The 22,500-nt window shown below is 36.0% G+C and overlaps 1 protein-coding gene across 1 annotated transcript in view; it reads left to right on the forward strand.

The window, feature by feature from the left end:
- The window catches only part of FOXP2 (forkhead box P2), a 569,999-nt gene that overhangs the window by 537,652 nt on the left and 9,847 nt on the right, over positions 1-22,500 (forward strand). The window lies entirely within an intron of this gene.

Genomic DNA, 22,500 nt, shown 5'->3' on the forward strand with positions numbered 1-22,500 from the left:
TTCAATTGCCCCCGTGTTCATGATACGAAAAAGTGTATCGAAATCAGTCTTAATGCATCTTTTAGATTCTCTCCAATGTCCCATAATTATTATACTAGCAGTCCTCTACAAATTCTTAGCACTAGGAGCATTCTCTTGGGGGTACAGCAGGGTCTAAGATGAGTCTACATCTTATGGGTCATTATCACAGTTTGGTTTGTATGGGGCAATAAAAATATTCATGATGGAATAAGTTGTCGTAATTTTTACTACTATTACAGGTCTCTAAACCATTTATGAACTGTAGTCAAGATATTGCCCGTTTTTATAAACCGTAAAATGCAAAGTTTAACTGTTAGCCACAGTTTACATAGAAGCTAGTAAAGTGTAACTTTTTGCCTGTCTTATAAATCAGTGTAATTACATATTCAACTTTAATTACTGGTGCGTCTGTATTGGCAAGGTTTATATGTTATATTTTATGCAAGACTACGATTCCTATTAATATTTAGCAGCTAACTATATCATTAATTACTCTAAAATCTTTCCTCTACCATCTTTTTAATGGAGCTGAGAGAGTAGATGTATTAAAAATTGATGTTTTGTGGATTTCAGAAATGTGTATGACACTTTAAAAAATGCCTGGCCTTATTCAGTAGGCCAAGCATATCAGTTTCTTGTTTACTAAAAAGTATTGACCTTGGTAGAACTTAGCATTCGGGGGAAAAATTATAATCTGAATAATAAAGTGTATACACCACGCAGTTGTTAGGATGAGCCAACACTTAGGTCCATACTTCCTGGAGTTAAACATCATATACTTCTAAATTTCAAGTTATTGAGGTAAGACTAGTACTTTCTCTCATTTTTATATTTTTCCCCCATCTCTGCATTGAATGTCTAGTCAAAGACCCGAATGAGAAATGTGGTCTTTATACACGCCTGTATCCATTTGACCTTTCCTAGGATATTATTTTTGTTGACTTTTTAAACATCTTCTTCTATTTGACATATTAATGTCTTTAAGATCATGAGCTTAATTGCTTTCTAGCACTTTTACCCTATCACCTTTGCGCAAAACACACTGTGAACATTAATGTGTTTTATCAGGTTCCGAACCATTACTCTCTCAAAATGGAAAAATTTGTCTTTTGGAAGTGTCTTTAGATGTATTAAATAATACAAAAGAAGTAATAAAACTCGAAGTAGAAAGAACATGAATATATGCTCTTGAGAGCAGGAATACTCTAAAACAAGGAAAGTGAGCAATCAGACAAAAGTTTTTATACCTCTGCTTTATCCTATCAGCCAGGCAGTGGGTAGCTTGAGGCCTTTTACTTTCAGCAGTTCTCCTGAGTATGCTGGTGCTCGCTCTCTGTATAAAATGCTAAAACAATAAAACTTTAAAGAGCAAACAAGAGTTAGATCCTGTTTTCCCCTTTTTAAAAAAGACCTATTTCAGAGAAATGAAAGACGTTCATAATGAAAGTGTTTAAGCTGCTGCTGATATAACTCCCTGTGTTAATATGCAGTGGATACTGGTGGTCGTGTACCAAATGGAAGGGTACGTAAAGAAGTGTTTTCTTAAGTGTGAGCGTCCAGTGATAAGAATAATGAAATAAACATTAATGATTCAGTCAATAGTTTGTTAAACATTTTATTTTATAACCTGAAATAGTCATTGGGCTGAGCTATGGCATTGCTAGGTTAGTTGTATTTTTTTCTTTTGGCAATTGCTATTTCAGACTCTTCATTTTATTATTTAGTTGAATTTAATTGTGAAATATTTCAGCAAAAACATAGGATGTATAAAATAATATATAAAAATTATGGATTTAGTGCCTGATGTACTGCCACTATAGGCATATAAAGCTAAAATGTTCATAGCCAGTTTATTGTATGCTTTCTGCCAGTATGAATTAGTGCATGTGGAAAAATAACTTAGGTGTATTTTCCATAGAGAGGTATAAGGAAAGCTTCCCTTTCCTGTTGGAAGTAGATTTCAGGAAAAAAAAATCCGAGGAAGACCAAATCTGATCTTTTCCTAATTTATATAAATTACAATCAATTTTTTAATTATCTTGCAAAATATTGACTTGTCATTCATTCTTCGAATCTGTTTCTTCTATCATTAACTTTTTGTATATTGGACGTCAAATATTATTGATGGCATGTCACTTCAGCATTCTGTATCTTCATCTTTTTAGAGTTTGAATATGCTTGTACTTAAAGAATGCTAAGCATTTTATGTACACTATGGGGCAAAGGAAAAATATTATCTGATTCTCTCAATCAAAATTTGGCTACATATAATTAAATGCACTTCCAAGTACTTTGTAAATTAAACAGAAGTGAAAGAATTGTTAGAGAATATTTAAGTTGAATATTTCTGTGCCCTGAAATAAAGCCATGGTACTTGTTGTTATTTTGGAAGGGAGTAGTTCTACTGATGCAATTGGGAATGAGAAGTAGAAAGGCCTGCTGCTTTTGGTATATGGGCTCTAGTGACATATCGTTGGTGTTCCAACCCCAGATTTAGCACCTAATAGCTGAGTAGAATTCATTTCTTTCCTCAGTTTTCTCAGCTGAAAATGAGGTAACTAATAATAATACGTACCTCATAGGATTCTTTCAAATGAAATGAGTGCCTGGAAGATAATAATTCCTCCCCGTGTCCCTCACACAGTTACTAGCTTATATTACATCTTGTAATACCTCATTGTTACTCTAAGTGAAAGTAAATATGATATTAAGATATTTCACATTTTAATGCATTTTTAAGGTAGTCCATAAATGTGTGTTTAGTTTCCTTGACCATCCCTTTCCTTTTCCTCTCACCCCCTCTTATAATTCATGAAGTAAGCCAGTCCACAAAAGGAAACAATATGACACAGAAGTTTATAGTAGTGAGAAGGTTACTCAGACTCAGCAGGATAAGGGATTTTTGAGAAAAGAAAAAAAAAAGATGTTATTTGAGGTTATAGATAATGAACAATCCAGATGAATAATACCAACCCAGAACAGGAACTCATGATATATGCCTAGAAAGCATTGACTAATAGGTTTGACAGGAATTTAGAATACAAAAAGGAAAACAGAATTTAGAATGTATGAAGTGGTGGTTAGTAGACTATTGAGTGTCTTAAATATCAAGCTGTGGTGTTTTTTTTTAGGCTGTATGGAGCCTCTTAATGTCATGAGCTTGAGTTTCACACTGTCAGAGCTGTGCTTTAGGAAGAGTAATCTGGAAGTGTGCTAAACGAAACTCACACCTGGTAGGATATTCTGGAGTTGGGAGAGACTGAGAGCAGAAGATTAATTCTTGTGGTAGGTAGTACCTGACTTACGTACAAGCCTCAGAGTGGCGACCAAGGAATCAATACAAGAAGTATTATGAGGAAAAAGACCAGATAAGACAACCCACTGAATGTTGGGGACAAAGAGGAAAATTAGGAAAAGTCATAGCAACTTTGGAAGCTCACAAAGAAAACTGGAAGTTGTAAGAGGAAAGGCTCAAGAGGGAAGACGATGTGTTCAGTATTTTACTTGTTGAATCCAAGAGCCTAAGTGTCCTTTGATTCAAGAAACTGAGCCTTTTTTGTTTGCTTGTTTGTTTGTTTGTTTAGTCTTTTTATTCAACTCCAAAATGGTATAATCAAAATCCAAATGGTAACATAGTAGAATATTGAAGTATTCTCCTGGGATTGGTAGAGATGTTTTGAAGTTTTAGAAGATTGGAATAGCTACAGATTAGTGCTTTTCATAAATTATTTTAGGAGAACAGGAGATGTCAAATTGTGATCCATATTCTGCAGTTTGATGTTCCATATTTAACACTTTCTCTTCACTCCAAGTTTTACTCTTAGAATGCCCTGAATGAAGGCTTTTGCCAAACTAGTGCATTCATTTTGCATTCACTACTTGTCTTTCTGCCTTTTCCTTTTTTGGCTCTTCATCTCTTTCCCCTTAACCTAAATTCTGCCTTTTCTTAGGAGCCTAGTCCTATTTTTCTAGGAAGCTTTCCTGAGTAACGGTGCTATCATGACGCACACTTTGCTCCACACTTTGGAAGAGCTTGCTCCACATACCATTTACTGGTACTAACAAAGCCTGTGTGTGAATGTGTGCACAAGCCTACTGCGTGCTCACTTTGCAGATAGCCCCAGCTGAAGGACAGATACTATGTTTTGGATGTATCGTACAATTTGAAGCCTCCGACATGCTAACTCATATCAAGTAAGCACTTGGTAACTGTGTGATGACTATTACGAAGAATCACATGGAAGATGAGTTTATGTGAAATGGTTTGACTTCACAATGTAATCCCTACAAGAGGAAATCCAGGATTCTCTCTGAACCCTGAAGACAAAGGGAAAACAAGGGATTTTTAGAAAGAAGAGATGACTAAATACAGTGTTCGTCTTTATGAGGGAACTCACAGATCTTTCTAAATATTGGTAAAGTTCGTGAAGTTTTATTTTGAATTTTAATTATTTAGTTTATAAGTATTTTATAACTGTTCAAATTTATCAGAATAGTAAGTAGCAGGCCCCTTCACCTCATTCGTGATTGTCCTCTCAGATCTTGTTAAATTTTATTTATCTTGTTGAAGGTGAATTAAAAAAGAAAAAAAAATACTGAAATTAATGCATTATTAATCAGATCGAATTTTCAAGGGGATTTTAGAAAAAAGGAAGAAAGGTTAAAGCTAGGTAGAATAATATAGATTGTACATAATAAGTTTTTTTAAACTTGATTTGACTCTTTTCAGCCAAATAGATTTTAAAATATGTATTTTATACTGTTGTCAAAGAGTTATAGGGTCATCATGGTCTGAACACATGTAAAGAATACTTCCCCAGGGCGCCTGGGTGGCTCAGTTGGTTAAGAGGCCGACTTTGGCTCAGGTCATGATTTCGCGGTCCGTGAGTTCGGGCCCCGCGTCGGGCTCTGCTGACAGCTCAGAACCTGGAGCCTGTTTCAGATTCTGTGTCTCCCTCTCTCTGACCCTCCCCTGTTCATGCTCTGTCTCTCCCTGTCTCAAAAATAAATAAAACGTTAAAAAAAATTAAAAAAAAAAAAAGAATACTTCCCCTGGGGCTCCTGGTTGGCTCAGTTGGTTAAGCTTCCAACTTCAGCTTAGATCATGATCCTACAATTCGGTTCATGAGTTCGAGCCCCACGTCGGGCTCTGTCCTGACATCTTAGAGCCTGGAGCCTGCTTCAGATTCTCTGTCTCCCTCTCTCTCTGCCCCTCCCCTGCTCATGCTCTGTCTCTGTCTCTCAAAAATAAACATTTAAAAAAATTAAAAGAAATAAGAATGCCTCCCCTAAGTCTGAGCTGTGTATCATTATTATTTTAGAATACTCTTCCCTTATGTACCTCATGCCAATATTTCCTCCTTCATGACTTCTCAGAGTTCTACAGAATATGGATAAAATTAAGTTAGATACTTGTTTTATATCAATGTTCGCCTCTTAAAAAGACTACTTACAGAGGATTGATGCTGTGTTCAAGCGGAAATAATTTGAACCTACTCCCTTCTCCCACAAGTTAAACATAACTGAACGAAAAGATAAGAAAACATTTGGAGCAGAGCTGGAAGGTGAACTTGTACTGGTAGAATCAGTCCATTTCCCGTCTCCTTCTAAACCTGAAGCAAAAAGAGAAGTTTATTGATATACCTACCATATTTAGTTCAACTTGGTTCTTTTTTTTTTTTTTTTTTTACTAATCAGTTGTTTCTCCTTGCTCTCAATAAGTTGGTTCATCTTTGCTTTTTTTTTTTTCTCTTTTGAAACATGTTAAGTGAGATTCCTATTTTTGTATTTTCAAATTTTGTTTCTAGAGATCAAAATCAATGTTCTTCCTAGACTGGTTTTGTATTGAGGCCTTTACTCACAAAGCCTTCCATTGTCATGTCGTTCCCCTTTCTGATTATTAGAGTCTCCTACTGTTGAGTTTTCAGATCATTTCTTACATGTCATTCCTGAATCCTTTCAGCCTCTGTGTCATTTCAAAGTTCTACTCGCTAATAATATTCTACATTAGTTGCAGGTGATTATTATTTTCTCCCTCTTATTAAAGCAAATATTTGAAGTTCGAGAGTTAATGATCTTCCATATAGAATCAGAATGTTAATATGGTTCATATAAGACTAGAAAATAAATCTGTTGTCCTTAGAAGCCAAAACTTTAGAGTAATGAAATCAAAGGCTGAGGCATCACATAAAAGGAGTCATATAGTAGTATTTCAGGACTGCAATAGGGATCACATTAATCTTTTTGATTAACATGTTGAACACGTATTCTACATGCCCCAGAACTTTCTATACAATGCGTGTCCCAGTCCTCTTTACAGCATCCTCTGCTTCTTGAGAACCTCAGTGGTTGTATCATTCCACTGATAAACTTCAGCCTCTCTTGGCAATTATATTTTGCAACCAAAGAGCACTAAAAAGGACCTCCGGACTCCCATTTTGTAAAACAGTATTGAAAATCAAATATAAATCGTGACTTGTCATAGAACATAATAAAGATATTCGCGTATGTAATATTGCCTTGCTTCCTTCTCTGCTCCTTGGCTGCCTTAAAATTTAAATTGCACTTTGTAGGTACATGCAGAATTTGCAGACCCTACACCTTTAGTTGGTGACATTTTATGTAAAATCCCTACAGACCTTAGATCTCTCTGTGGACAAAAGCATTTAAAATTAAAGTGGCTCTGTATTTCAGAGGAAAGCAGTTGAAAGTGACTGACAAGTTGAGCAAGTAGAATGCTCTCTCTCATTGTTTTCATGCTGGTTAAGCCCACGCTATTTTTGCTGATATTTTGGATCATTAAGAGGCATTTTGAAAAAACAAAAAAACAAAAAACAAAACAAAAAAAGAGCATTTTGAAGCTCTAAACATAAAAGCTTTTTTTCCTTTTTCTTTCTCTCTTTTTTTTTTTTGCTTTACATATGTTTTTGCAGATTTTCTAATTCACAACTTTCAGTCACCTTTAATTTTTATTTTGTTTATTTATTTATTTATTTATTTGTTTGTTTATTTATTTATATTTTGGTCCTAGCATTTCTGGGCCTCATAATTCTCATTCTGAGTTAATTCCATATTTATTTAATCTCTAAACTTTTCATTAACTTTGCTAGTTAGCTTTGAGATCTCTTTCCAAAGTGATTGTACAGAACTTATGATTATGCCAGCTCTTTATCATCTCATCTTTTTTTTTTTTTAAGTGCTACAAGTGTGGCTCAGTGGCTGCTGTTCTTTTTTACATTATTCCAGTCCCCATATGTGGCACTTACAACTCATTCTAGTTCCTCTTAATAAAAAGATCCTCCCAGAGGTACAGAGCCTTCAGCTAAAAGGTGTTGTCTCCCTACCGTGCCAATTGTGGGAATTTGTGGGTTCCTATAGGGTTTTGAAGGATTTTTATAGAACTATACAGATGATATCTGACATCCATGGCTTGAATCCCCACCATTTAGGCAAAGTGTGTCGGAAAACTTTTAGCTGACAGTACTGTAGCTTACTGATTTTATTTCATATCTAAAGAAGATACCTTGTTAGGAGGAACATCTTCATTTGCACTAACACGGGTTGAGCCTTAGAAATTTCCTTTCTCTAAGGGTCAAAATGTCATTGACTGCATTGTTAGAAAAGGAATATTGCTATGCTGTATTAATTTCTTCATACTTCTACTACCAGGGTGAAATGAAGATTTTAATATACCTGTATGGTGTTTTAACTTCAGCTTTTGACATGGGGTTTGGGAAGTGGATGTATAGTTGGCAACTATAGGAATTTTATGACCAAAGGTATTTATTACATGAAGTCAGCTATCATTTCAGAATATTACTTAATGTGAAATTACTTTCCATGATGAAAAATTATATTTTAATATGTGTTACAATTATATGTATTTTAACTAGTTTATCAGAATCTAAAATTGATCATTAACATGAGTGTCACAATATACTTGAATATTTTGACACCAAAAACTACAGTATAAAACTTTTTACTGGGTTTCTCTATTCCGTAAGCAGTTTCTATCATTAGAATAGAATTAAATAATTCATGTAAGCAACAGATGATCAAATAGTTTAATATAACTAGTGGAAACTAATGTTCTTGTGTTCATTCAACATTATCTTAATCTTTGAAGACTAAAAATGGAGTAACATCATCAAAACATTTAAAAGTCAGAAGTAACAGTATTCATTCAATGTATACTCATGCAATGTTACCTTACTCTATAAAAATTTGCATTTTAGGGGCGCCTGGGTGGCGCAGTCGGTTAAGCGTCTGACTTCAGCCAGGTCACGATCTTGCGGTCCGGGAGTTCGAGCCCCGCGTCGGGCTCTGGGCTGATGGCTCGGAGCCTGGAGCCTGTTTCCGATTCTGTGTCTCCCTCTCTCTCTGCCCCTCCCCCGTTCATGCTCTGTCTCTCTCTGTCCCAAAAATAAATAAACGTTGAAAAAAAATTTTTTTTTTTAAAATTTGCATTTGCAACATTAAATATAAGATCCCTTCGCTGGGGCACCTGGGTGGCTCTGTCCGTTAGGCTTCCGACTTTTGACTTCAGCTCAGGTCATGATCTCACAGTTCACGAGGTTGAGCCCCACATCAGGCTCCATGCTGTCAGAACAGAGCTTGGAATACTCTCTCTCCATCTCTCTCTGTCCATCCTTCATCTATTCTCTCTCTCTCTCATTCTATCTCTCTGTCCATCTCTCTCTCAAAAATAAATGAACGTTAAAAATAAGATTCCTTTTGTTAATTTGCAGGTTAAAAAAGGACATAATGTATTAGATTTAGAACAAGAGGTAACTATTGGCTTTATTCCCTATTTCAATCGTGTGTTTGGAACTAATAGAGCATAACTTAGCGTAGTTCAGGAGAAAACTGAACACTGAGCCAACACTACAATTTAATTTGAGCAGAGAAATAGTTTCAGCAGAGCGGCCAGTCTCACAGATTAGACAGACCTAATGACATGAACCATATGTAATCCCGGCGGACAGCAATCTCTGTAAAGATATCCAGGAGAGAGCTTCATCAAGAGCCAGCAGTGGATGGACAACATCCCATCAGGCAATGTGGCAAAGGGAAATAGACCACAGTCCAGAAAATGGGTGAGCCACATTGGTGGGGGGGGCTAGCCACAGCTGTAGGGCCCAGTTATAGGACTTTGAGGGCAAAGTCTTCAAGGAGCCAGAAGCCAAGTTATCAAAGAGGGAATTAGGAACAGGGATATACATTTTGTGTACCTTTATACTCATCCTGACATTTTTGATTGAAACTTATTCCAAGAAACAAGGCAAACACATTTCTTGGATGAATAGTTCAAAGGAGTTCTGGAGCAGCAGCAAAGCCCCCTTAATGGCTGAGTGTCAAGATTTAATTTAGATTTTCTTTTATTTCACTGGCCTACAGATCAGAAATATACAGATCCTAGATCCACAGCTAGATGTTGGTTGAAGGTTTCCATTTATGAGACACAAAATTGAATAGTACCAATTATATCTCAACATGCAACTAGTTTTAGTTCTGAGATTGGGCAAAATCTGTTCATACTCATCAATGATCAAAGTAATTACAATTGTATTTTCATTTTATTGCAGCTGTTTGGGTCATATCTATTACTTTTATAAATCAAATAGAATGATAAATCATAATGAATTTTGTTGTTATGTTTTTTTTAAGAGCACTGCAGCAAAACTATCTGAAATCATTTGGGAGCGAGCCTTCAAATCATGTAAAATCCAGGTCCTTTAAACAATGTTGCATAAATTTGAATAAATTTCAGTATAATGCTGAAGGTAAGGGCAAGAAATCTTAGAGAAATTTTGATACACATATATATGCGTACAATTTATAAAATTATGTTTTATTAACCTTAGTCCACCTTTTTGTTATATTTCTTAGAACTTCTATTGACTTTAAATGGAACTTTAGATCTCCATCTTGGGGTCAGATCCATTGGGATGTAGGATAGAATTATAAACTCCATCCTTGAGACTGGCAGTGTACCTTAGAAAAGAAATTTTTATTACAGTTATCTGGAAACAATATTCCTTTCAATCAAATAAATGGCTGTGATTTTTAGATGACAGATTAAAGGAGATATAAGATTTATTAACTATATTAGGATTAAAGTTGTATTCTGACCTTAAGATGAAAAATTAAAATTCATTTGTCAGTTTATTTTTAGCCAACGCAAAAAAGGTGTAGGGAATTTAGCAGGGCATTTTCTAATTATATTCTGAATGAAACAAGTGATACAAGGTATACATGGAAAGAGGAGTCACTTGTTCTCTCCAGTTGTTCTGTCTTGCTCTTCCTGGTTGCACATTTCTGGGAGGAGGAATATTTTTATTTTCATCAAGAGATAAGCAGAATTTTTATCTTTTGAAATGGGGTAATAACTGGAGTAGTGGTTCCAAGTACTGTTCTAATGGTAGCTATGTGCAGACTCATTCAAATCAAAACAAAGATAATTCAGACAACAGTAAAAATTTTGTGGTAAATGTTATTTTAATTTACAGAAGAGAAAATCTTGAAAAATAATAAACTGGAAAAAATTTAACTATACTAGTATCTGTTTTGTAATTTCTTTAATAAATCTATAGCTAATTTTTCATGTCTAGTGGCTTTAATATATGGCCTTCTTATTGACTTTTGTAAAACAGAGAATTATTTCTCTGCTGTGTGTTTAATTTAGGAAATAAAATCTGTATTTTGGCAGAAGGAGGATTATTATATCAAAAGAATAAAATCTTAAGTAAAATTAAGCAGATAGTTTCTCAATGTCAGTGTAGGTAACTTTAGTTGTTTAATTACTCACATTAGGCTAAGATCATCTCTCATTTAAAAAAAATAATATGAAGAGCACCTGGTGGCTCAGTCGGTTAAATGTCCAACTCTTGATTTCGGCTCAGGTCATGATCTCATGGTTTGTGGGTTCAAGCCCCACATCGGGGCTGTGAGCTGACAGTGCAGAGCCTTGTTGGGATTCTCTCTCTTGCCTCTCTCCCTGTGCCCCTACCCCACTTTCTCTCCCTCTCAAAGTAAATCAATAAAAGTACAACAGAAATTTTTTTCTTTTAAAATCAAACTTTTCCTTTTAAAACTTTAGTTTCATTCATTACCTTATTTCTTTGATATGTTAAACTAAAATACTTCCTAAACAAAATATTACTCTAAAAGTTACAAGTGTTTAAGAAACAGGAATTGTTTCTCATTTCAACCTGACTTTATACAAATGGAGATAACTAAACTTGCAAATTTTATAAATCTACCCTTAAATTCCAAATATAATTATATCATTTCCTTGTATTTATACTAGAAGGAAATGAGTAAAATTGAATTTCCACAATCTCCATTTTTCATATGCTTTCTAAATGTACATCAATTATCTCACTAGTTTTCCTCTAAAACTTCTTCTTTCGGGGAAAAAAAGACTTTTAAAAAATTATTTGATGTGATTGAATCTTCTAAGATACCAGCTGATAGAAGTTAGCTACTCAAAAGTAACAAACAAAACTAAAAATTGAGTGTCATGAAGCTAAATCTTTGTGTCTTAATAAAGGATCCTGTGCTTATATTTTAGAATTCATTGTACATCGTTAAAGCAATGATATTTATGTAGTAAGCATAAAGATTGCACAATTAGCAAATTTGAACTAATTGAATCAAATTTTTTTCAAGCATATATAAAATTGATAGTTAAAGTGCTAATCTTAAGCACTGGGTGTTGTATGGAAACCAATTTGACAATAAATTTCATATATTAAAAATGAAAACAAAAACAAAAACAAATAAAGTGCTAATCTTATAATTTGATTTTTTTATAATGCTTACATACTAGTAGTTATCATTATTCATTCTACAGTTCTGTGCCAAGAACTAAATATAGACATTATAAATAGCTAAAAGAAAACCCCATCTTATCCAGGTATTTCCTTTTATTTTTTTTATTTAAATTTTTTTTTTCAACGTTTATTTATTTTTGGGACAGAGAGAGACAGAGCATGAATGGGGGAGGGGCAGAGAGAGAGGGAGACACAGAATCGGAAACAGGCTCCAGGCTCTGAGCCATCAGCCCAGAGCCTGACGCGGGGCTCGAACTCACGGACCGCGAGATCGTGACCTGGCTGAAGTCGGACGCTTAACCAACTGCGCCACCCAGGCGCCCCTAGGTATTTCCTTTTAATTAGAAAAATTTTGATTTGGGGGCACCTGGGCGTCTCGGTTGGTTGAGCGTCCAGCTCTTGATTTTGGCTCAGGTCGTGATCTTACCGTTCTGAGCTTGAGCCCCGTATCAGGCTCTGCACTGGGCATGGAGCCTGCCTAAGATTCTCTCTCTCCCACTCCCTCTGCCCCTTCCCCTGCTAGCTTGTGCTGCGTGCTCTCCCTCTCTCTCTCTCTCTCTTTCTCTCTCTCGAAGAAGAAGAAGAAGAAGAAGAAGAAGAAGAAGGGAAGAGAAAAGAAAAGAAAAAAGAAAAGAAAAATTTTGATTTTTTTGGTGAAATAGTGAAAACCTATACAAACCAATGGACAGCATATTAGCCTATAGCAATACTCATTATACTCTGATATTTTTTAATGTTGTTAATCAACAATTAGGACATACTGATAAAAAAAAAAGAGGTAAAGAATTTGTATGACTATAAATATTTTCTGTTGAAGTTAACCAGTGTATATACCATGCAAGTTAAAGGTATCCAAACTAGATAAATTAAATAGAAGTAATGCATGGTTTAAGGACTACACATATTTCAAGATATACAGTATGTTTCTCAAAGTACTGTAAATATGTTAATTTTACTGGATAAATATTGCTATATTGGGTCAAATATAATGAATATCCACAGTAGAATTGAAGCATTAGGGCCCTAACACTATTTCTGAGAATAGTTTTTTGAGTATTCTCCCAGGAGTAACATTTTTTTTGTAGTAATGATTCATAGTTACTGAGAGAAGCATGTTTTATCCTTCAGGTGTGCTACGACAGGGGAAAGGTTAAAAATATTCTTACTGGATTTTTTTTAAATTTTTTTTAACGTTTATTTATTTTTGAGACAGAGAGAGACAGAGCATGAATGGGGGAGGGGCAGAGAGAGAGGGAGACACAGAATCGGAAACAGGCTCCAGGCTCCGAGCCATCAGCCCAGAGCCCGACGCGGGGCTCGAACTCACGGACCGCGAGATCGTGACCTGGCTGAAGTCGGACGCTTAACCGACTGCGCCACCCAGGCGCCCCTGGATTTTTAAAAGATGTATTATACCTCTTCATATAAAATATTTATTATTCTTTTAAGTAGGTACACTGTATGAAATATATTATAATTTTTCTGAAATAACTAGGATTATCTAAAGAAAAGGTACAAAGATATCTCCTAATCATTAAAACACAAAAACAATTTTAATCTAGTATTACATTTAGTTCTGACTTACAAATGTGTGATAAAAGTAACTGTACATTTCCTAAAATCACCCATATTGTAGATATGAGCTATTAATTGTAATTTTTACAAAGCATTTGTGCATATACCATAATACTTAAGACTTAAAATTTTCCCAACAAGTGTCCCCTTAGGATGGACACTGGGTGTTATATGTAAGTGATGAATCACTGGGTTCTACTTCTGAAGTCAAGACTATATTATATGTTAACTAACTTGAGAATTAAATAAATAAATAAATAAATAAACAAACTAAAAAATATACATAGAAAATAATGGTACATGCTGTCAATAAATAACTAGCACATTCTTTACATGATCAATTAACTTGGTTTTAGATCAACCTTGAAAATTCCTAATTTCTTGATTGAATGACCAACAATTTATCAAATACTACCATATGTCTAGTCCTAAAAAATAAAAAAAAAGAGAGAGACTTAAAATTTTATCATTAGCTTCATGGTGTTAGTAAATATTGTATTTCTGAAAGCCTCAAACAAAATTACATTGTGCCACTGAGTTTCTCATAAAAAATGACATATAAAGATTTTAATTGTTAAAGTTAAACTGTTAAATAAGGACACACTGTTGTGATTCTAAAATCTAACGTCTATTGACTTAAATATATTTGGAACATCTCAGTTAAAGAGAACTTTATTCATAGTACTTTCTTAATCTTAAAAACAAACAAACAGGGCGCCTGGGTGGCGCAGTCGGTTAAGCGTCCGACTTCAGCCAGGTCACGATCTCGCGGTCCGTGAGTCCGAGCCCCGCGTCAGGCTCTGGGCTGATGGCTCAGAGCCTGGAGCCTGTTTCCGATTCTGTGTCTCCCTCTCTCTCTGCCCCTCCCCCGTTCATGCTCTGTCTCTCTCTGTCCCAAAAAAAATAAATAAACGTTGAAAAAAAAATTAAAAAAAAATAAAAACAAACAAACAAACAAACAAAACTAGGACGAGTGTATCGGATCTTTTACTTAGTCTTGAATAAGAAGAAAATGAAGACAATTTATATTCCTCTAAGGAATATATTATGTGACCACAATCTGGAAAGATACCCCCCCCCCATTATAATTTGACTCTTTGCTTTAGGATATGGGCAAAAATTAACATTTCTTCTGCCTTTCATGGTGCCTTGAGTGCTTATAAATTTCATAACCAAAGAACCAACACATTTCTTTAGGCAATGAATCAGTCTATTAATGTAGCTAGGCCTCTGTTTGTGTTTTGGTATATACTATTATTGAGAGTGGTCTGTAAAAGTGAGAGAGAAACTGGAGTGTAAAAATCAACTGCTACTTGGCATTTCCTTCTACTAGAGGTTTGGCAGGTTGAACATCACAGAAATAAGTTTCATTCATTTGATTGAATGAACATTTAATGAGCAATTATTATATGCAACGCACTGTGCTGGAAAGTGGCAGATGGTCTATACCTACAAAGAGGTAAAACTCTGGTAGAGCAATGGATATCTGCATAGATAGTGAGAGAGACCAAGTAAAAGAATGAAGACAGTTACCAGCCTGATTGTAAATTCAAAGAACTAAGGGTAGGCACACAGAGAATCAGAAAAGGCTTTGTGGGAGCTCTAGCTTTGAGTTAGGCTTCACATGAAGTAAATTTTTAGGGTGAACTTTATGAAATTATTTCTATTTGATGGATTTTGCTTACAAAAATACCAATCAAATTTCTCAACCTAATATTAAGCAGAGATGAGGTAAGAGAAGATAGGTGCAAAGGATTTAAGGATTACAAGCAAAGGTGACTATCATTCAGGGAACGGGCAATAATTCCTTTGCCTTGGTGTGGCAACAAGCCTAGAGGAGAATGCCTGTGGGATGGGATTGGACAGAGGGAGCCCTATCTTAGAGTTCATTAGCCTCCAAGCTGATGATAGGGTGGGGGCATTTTTAAAAATCACCAATTATTTGGAGTTTCTTAACAAGACCCTCATGGGTATATGTTACCTACTTTTAAAAAGGCTTACCTCTTTTCTTTTTTTGTTACTCATCTCTAGAAATAGTAGAGTTTTTGGACTTGAGAAAGTCACCACACTTTATGCACTTTTCCTTCGCTATTCAGTTTTAAAATACGTTTTTAAAGTTTTGTTTAAATTCAAATTAGTTAACATACAGTGTAATATTAGTCTCAGGTGTATAGTGATTCAGCACTTCCATACAATTCCCGGTACTGATCACAAGTGTCCTCCTTAATCCCCAACCCCTATTTCACCCTTCCCCCCACCCACTTGCCCTCTGGTAACCCTGTTTGTTCTCTGTAGTTAAGAGTCTTGGTTTCTTGGTTTGTCTTCCCCGCCCCCCCCCCCCCCCCGGTCATTTGGTTCTTAAATTCCACATACAAATTAAATCATATGGTATTTGTCTTTGACTGACTTACTTCACTTAGCATAATTCTCTCTAGTTCCATCCATGTCCTTGCAAATGGCAAGATTTCATTCTTTTTGATGGCTGAGTGATATTCCACTGTACGTATATACCACTTCTTCTTTATCCATTCACCAGTTGATGCATACTTGGGCTGTTTCCATAATTTGGCTATTGTTGATAATGCTGCTATAAACATTGGGGTGCATGTATCCTTTCAAATCTGTATTTTTGTGTCCTTTGGGTAAATACCTAGTAGTGCAATTGCTGAATCTTAGGATAGTTCTATTTTTAACTTTTTGAGGAACCTCCATACTATTTTTGAGAATGGCCACACCAGTTTGCTCTCCCACCAAGACAGCAAGAGGGTTCCCTTTTCTCCACATCTTCGCAAACACCTGTTTTTTTCTTGTGTTTTTAATTTTAGACATTCTGATAGGTGTGAGGGTGATATCTCATTGTAGTTTTGATTTGTATTTCCCTGATGATCAGTGATGTTGAGCATCTTTTCATGTGTCTCTTGGTTATCTGGATGTCTTCTTTGGAAAAATGTCTATTCATGTCTTCTGCCCATTTTTAAATTGGGTTATTCATTTTTTGGGTGTTGAGGGTTTGTAAGTTCTTTATATATTTTGGATACTAACCTTTTATCAGATATGTTATTTGCAAATATCTTCTCCCATTCCAAAGATTGCCTTTTAGTTTTGTTGATTGTTTCCTTCACTGTGAAGCAGTTTTTTTTATTTAGTCTTTAAAATAACATAAGAAGGGGTGTCTGGTTGGCTTAGTCTGTTAAGCATGCAACTTTGGCTCTGGTTATGATCTCACGGTTCATGAATTCGAGCCCCATGTCAGGCTCTGCATTGACAGCTCAGAGCCTGGAGCCTGCTTCACGTTCTTTGTCTTTCTCTTTTTGTCCTTCTCCCACTTGTGCTCTCTTTATCTCTAAATAAATAAACAAACAAGCAAACATTAAAAAATATATAAAGTGACATAAGAACACAAAGTAAGGATTAAAAATATATAAAATATCTAAATATCGAGTGTCAATAGCCTTTATGAGTTTTTGTGATCATTTCTGCTACTGACTGCTCTCTCAATCACAAAGAAGACTATAGAGATTCATTTTCAATATCTTCTCATCTTCCAGTTTCTAATATCTCTCACTTTCTGGGATCTACTTCTCTTCCTTGAGCAATTAAAACAGAAAATATAAAGATTCATCAAAATTGTATATGAGTTATGGAAAGTCATCTCCTCTTTTAACTTCTAGAATCTTCTTTTAAACTTGAGATAGAGCATGCACACATGCTGGGGAGGGGCAGAGAGAGATTGGGGAGAGAGAATTCCAAACAGGCTCCACACTGACAGGGCAGAACCCGATGTAGGGCTCGAACTCACGAACCATGAGATCATGACCTGAGCCAAAGTCAGATACTTAACTGATTGAGCCACCCAGGTGCCCCAACCACTTAGAATTTTGGACATAGATGTAGGTCCTTCTAGCTCCGTGGTAGAGCATATGAGGGAACTATTTCACATACATATAAATTTAGGATCAATGGATGCAAAACCGTTTTACTCCGTGGCCTATAGCCTAAAATTTTCAGTGCTCTCCACTGTTCCTAATCCCTCCACCTTAGTCCTAACCATCCCATTACCTGTTACACTGTTTTAGTGGTCTCCTAACTGGGAATCCTCCCTCCAGTGTCCTACACTCAGTGTAAGCTTTGCAAGTTAATCCTCCAAAACTCTTCTATCTTTTCGCTGCCGGGCTCAGAAACCATCAATAGCCCTTCAGCTGGCAGAGAATAAATTTTAAACTCCATAAAATGCAACTCAAGGGCCCTTCACCATCTGACCTTGCTCTGCTTTCTAACATATTTCTTTATTACTAACCCTCCTTTCTCCATGGCCTCTGCACACTCTCAGGTTTCCCACAACACATTTAAGATTATCCATTTTCCCCATTTCCACTCAGAAGGTCCTTTCCCTCGTTTCTGCATTATGAACATTTTCACATATTTCAAAGCCTGCCTGAAGTGACACCTCCCTCTTTCATAAAGTACTCACTGATTGCATTGCCAGAATTTACCTCCCCTCTTTCCTAACACTTTGTCAACTGTGGTACTGATCACATTCTGCCTGGTATCAGAGTTACTTTTGTATACATCGTACCTCCTATTACATTGGAAACTATGAAAACAGGAACTATTGTTCATATCAGCCCCTAGCCCAGTGGTTTGCACATAATGTCTGTTGAATTCTTTTCACTTTTAACAAGAAGTAACTTTTATCCATCTAGAAGCACTTCCTTTTCATTTACTGACTTTATACTTCTCTGTCAGAGAGTAATAGCAGACTTTACGTCTCTGTCACTAAATACTTGCTCTCCCTTTATCCAGAGAAATTCCAAGTAGCATTCTAGTTCTCCCAAATGCAAGTTATATTAAATTAGGAGGTGGGTTTATCTTCTTTAAACTGGAAATATAAACCACTGCATTTCTGTAGAAAATCAGAGGCAGTGGACTACACAGAATAGCTGAATTTGAAATCTTCTATTTGGGGGCACCTGGGTGACTGGCGTCTGACTGGCTCAGGTCATGATCTTGTAGTTCGTGGGTTTGAGTCCTGAGTCCGACTCTGCTGACAGCTCAGAGCCTGCAGCCTGCTTTGGATTCTGTGCCTCCCTCTCTCTCTGCCCCTCCCCCACTGACACTCTGTCTCTCTCTCTCAAAAATAAATAAACATTTAAAAAATCTATTTGGGGCGCCTGGGTGGCTTAGTCGAGCCCAATGTTGGGCTTGGCACTGACAGCACTGACAGAGCAGAGCCTGCTGGGTATTATCTCCCTCCCTCTCTCTCTTCCCTTCCCCCACTCATTCTCTCTCAAAAAATAAAAATAAAAACACTTTTTAAGAAAAATCTATTTCATGGAAAGAAAAGTTTTTAAACCATAAGCAATGAATTTGTGGATTCTTGCTTGAAAGAATATCCACTATTTACCAAATGGATCATTTGCTTTAAAATCAAAGATGAACTTGTTTCCAAATCCACCTAAAGAAATATGCCGTATTTATCAGGTTAAGAACGACTACAGTGACTATCAAACATGATTACCTTCTTTCTGTGTCCTCCTGTGCCAAAGGTTTGTACTCTTACGTCTGTAGTAATACAGATGCCTGGCTTGTGTTAGGTGCCCAATAACTAAATAAGTGGCTGGCAAAATCATCCAATCCAGACTTCATAGACTCCTGCCTTAAAATATGTTAAAAATGTGTCTCTTTATTATCCCTATTCAAGTTTTCAGACAGTAAAAAAATCAGTGACTCCACCGGTTTTATTTTTTCTTTCATTATGTCCATAAGTTAAAAAAAAAAAGCTAATATTTTGATGTTTCAAATGCATATCATCTATTTTGTTCCTGGAAACAACTGATTTTATTTGTTTGAAGTAGCTTCTACTTTACTTATTATTAAAGACTCTGTTAAGGACTGCAGTCCTTAACATCCCTGAAGGAAGCAGCACATAAATTTCAAATCAGTGAAAGGAAAACATGGCATGATGAATATCGAAACCATCCTCAAACCCAGAAAGAACTATCATCAGGATAGTCAAGGATTTCTCTCTTTTGTCCATTTGAACTTTCTCTTACTTTATTGTCTTAAAAGAATGCCATTAAGAGTATACATACATTGCAGGTCTTCTTAGAGGCAAATCATCTTTCCCAGCTGTGAACTCCTCCTGTCTCAATCGCTCCTTCTCTTAGTACACTTATGGAGGGCAATCTTGTAGTTATCTGGGTACATATTTCTTCCATATTAGACTGCAAATTCTTTGATCGCTATTTCAAGCCCCCACAGTGCCTTATATATGGAAAGTACTCCATACACTTTTGTTAAATTAATTATTGGCACTAAAAGATAATAGTGACATGTTATTGGCTCTTACTGTCAGAGTGAGATTGATGTTCTTTACATCATTACAGACACAGGGGACGTGGCTCAAAACACAGCACAAAGGAATTTTTGGTAGAAAAAAAAATTCCCCAACAAGTGTATGTTTATTGCTATATCTCTGAAAATGTCCACTTTTGAGTCAACTTTGAGTTAACCTATGTAAGGTTTCTTCAGCTAAACATACACTATCAGACTCCATAAGCCCTAATGTGCACAGCAAATGTGAGGCAAGCCTGGACCATTCAATGCACACATGTTAATGATTTTAATGGCAAGCTAATGATGAGCCCTGGGATGGATGATGGAGGAGAGTAAGTGTAGGAGGTCGGTGTACAGGGCTTTTCAATGATGGCCCTTCTACTCTGAAATTTGCTTTCCTCCGTTGATCTAAAAATGATCCAAGATATGACCTAGGCTTCTGGTTTAGTGTTTCTGTGTTCAGGAAATTATTAGTAAATAATTCTTTGGAATAATTATATTAATATGTCATGTTATTTTGTTCCATTGACTTTATTACCTCAAATGTACTTTTAAGGAAGTGCAGCTGTTACTAGGATTACTTTAATCACCCTAATGCCTGGCATCTGATATGTGGGAGACATATATCATTCTTTTATGACTTTTCTGATATAGTAATAAAAATCTCACATTGGGAGAAGGGCTAAAATATTTTTAGAGCTAATTAAACTCATACAGTGTTTAAAATTAGATCATGTATTTATACATATCTTCTCCCAAATGTATTTAAGGTTGTAATTATATCATGACTGTATCTAACATTCATTGATCACTTATGACCCAGGCACTGTTCTAAGTGGTTCACATATATAAAAAAAATCACTTAATCCTCCTAACAACTGTATAAAGTGGGTACTTTATTACTCCTCCTTTATGAGTAAAGAAAAGGACATATAGAGTAACTTCCCAGTCACACAGCTAGGACGTAAGGAAGCCAGGATTCAAACCCAAACATTTTATCCTTAAAGCCCACTATATCATTAACCACTTAACCACTGCTACATGACCAAAGGTTATAAATGAGGTGCCTAAATTACTCAGTGTTACTTTATACTATACTTATAAGTTAATCAAAATACCAAGTACATATAATTTACTATTTTAAATTACACCCTAGTAATTAGAACCTATAAAATATTTTCACTGGAGAAGAGGATACAGAAGGCAGAATTGGTGAGCACTGAACAGAGAGGGTGTTTCTTTAAAAGCATTCCTTTATTTTATTTGAATTGTCAGAAATGTTTCTACGGTGGAGGGGAGTATTTTCGCAAGAAAAATTAATGATCTTACAGTGGTGTTAACACAGGGTACCTTAAAAAATGAACACTACAGGGGGCACCTAGGGTATCTCATTCGGTTAAGCACCCCACTCTTGATTTCAGCTCAGGTCATAATCTCACAGTCATGGGATCAAGGCCCACGTCAGGCTCCCCTCTCTCAAAATAAATGAACAAACAGTAAACAAACAAACAAAAAAAAGAAACAGTGTAGAAATATCCACATTTTTTCCTAAAAAGAAAATATCTGCAATGGAGACAAAAAGGGAAAGATGTTGCTAATGGCCACAGAAGAGATTAATGCCTTATTTGTCCTACAACCCACCAAAGGCATGTGGTTTCCTTGTGTTCAATTTCCCTTCAGGTGTCATATGAAGCATGGAAGCATGGAGATCCAAAAATGTGAAATATAATATGAATGGGGATAATCATGGTGGAATTTTATTTTTATTGAAAAAGATTCCCCCCACCTACAGGCATAGGTCCTATAACTTTCAAACAATCTTATTCTCTGAGATGCTTAATCTCTCTTGTTACTTTTTTATTTCTTTCTTAGATATTGTGCTGGTAGCAATAAATATTTTAAAAATTGAGTATTAATAATTATTAGCTTTGGTTTTAGTTTATTTTTAGTAAGTTAGCAGTCTAATACTGTAGCCTTAAGGGAAAATTTTATTTACATCTTTCCCAGGTCTCATACCTTGTTTGTGAACTACTTCTGGATGGTAAGGATTCTAAGTATACTTAGTTCCAGAGAGAAACTTTCCCTCTCTCTCTCTTTAAAGTAGGCTTCATGCCCCACATGGGGCTTGAACTCATGACCCTGAGATCAAGAGTTGCATGCTCTACAAACTGAGCCAGCCAGGCACCCTGAATTTTTTTTTAGAATTAGTGCAAATGAAGGGCACCTGGGTGGCTCAGTCAGTTAAGTGTCCAACTTCAGCTCAGGTCATGATCTTGTGGTTCATGAGTTCAAGCCCTATGTCAGGCACTCTGCTGTGAGTTCAGAGCCTGCTTCAGATCCTCTGTCTCCCTCTTTCTCTCCCCTCCCCTACTTGCTCTCTCTCTCTCTCTCTCTCAATAATAAACATTAAGAAAATCTCTAGAATTAGTGCAAATGAAACTCTGAGTGACTTGATGGCACATCATTTATCCAATCAACACATATTTACTAGGTGCTTGCTATATCCATTGCTCTCCTGATCTGTGAAGTTCATAGCCTAGTTGGCAAGACTTGGTACCACCACCACTAGAAAGAATTAAGTTCAGTGCACTTGATGAAGGCAACATGGGATAGCAGGAATAACAAGATTCCAAGAAACATTGCAGAGGCCAGCATGTATACTAGTCCTGGCTTTACCTGTACCTGTAACACTTGGAAAGTGACTCCCACTCTGTGCAATAGGAGCGTTGAATAA

Source organism: Prionailurus bengalensis, chromosome A2 (assembly GCF_016509475.1).
Source record: "Prionailurus bengalensis isolate Pbe53 chromosome A2, Fcat_Pben_1.1_paternal_pri, whole genome shotgun sequence".
In the NCBI taxonomy this organism is placed as follows: Eukaryota; Metazoa; Chordata; class Mammalia; order Carnivora; family Felidae; genus Prionailurus; species Prionailurus bengalensis.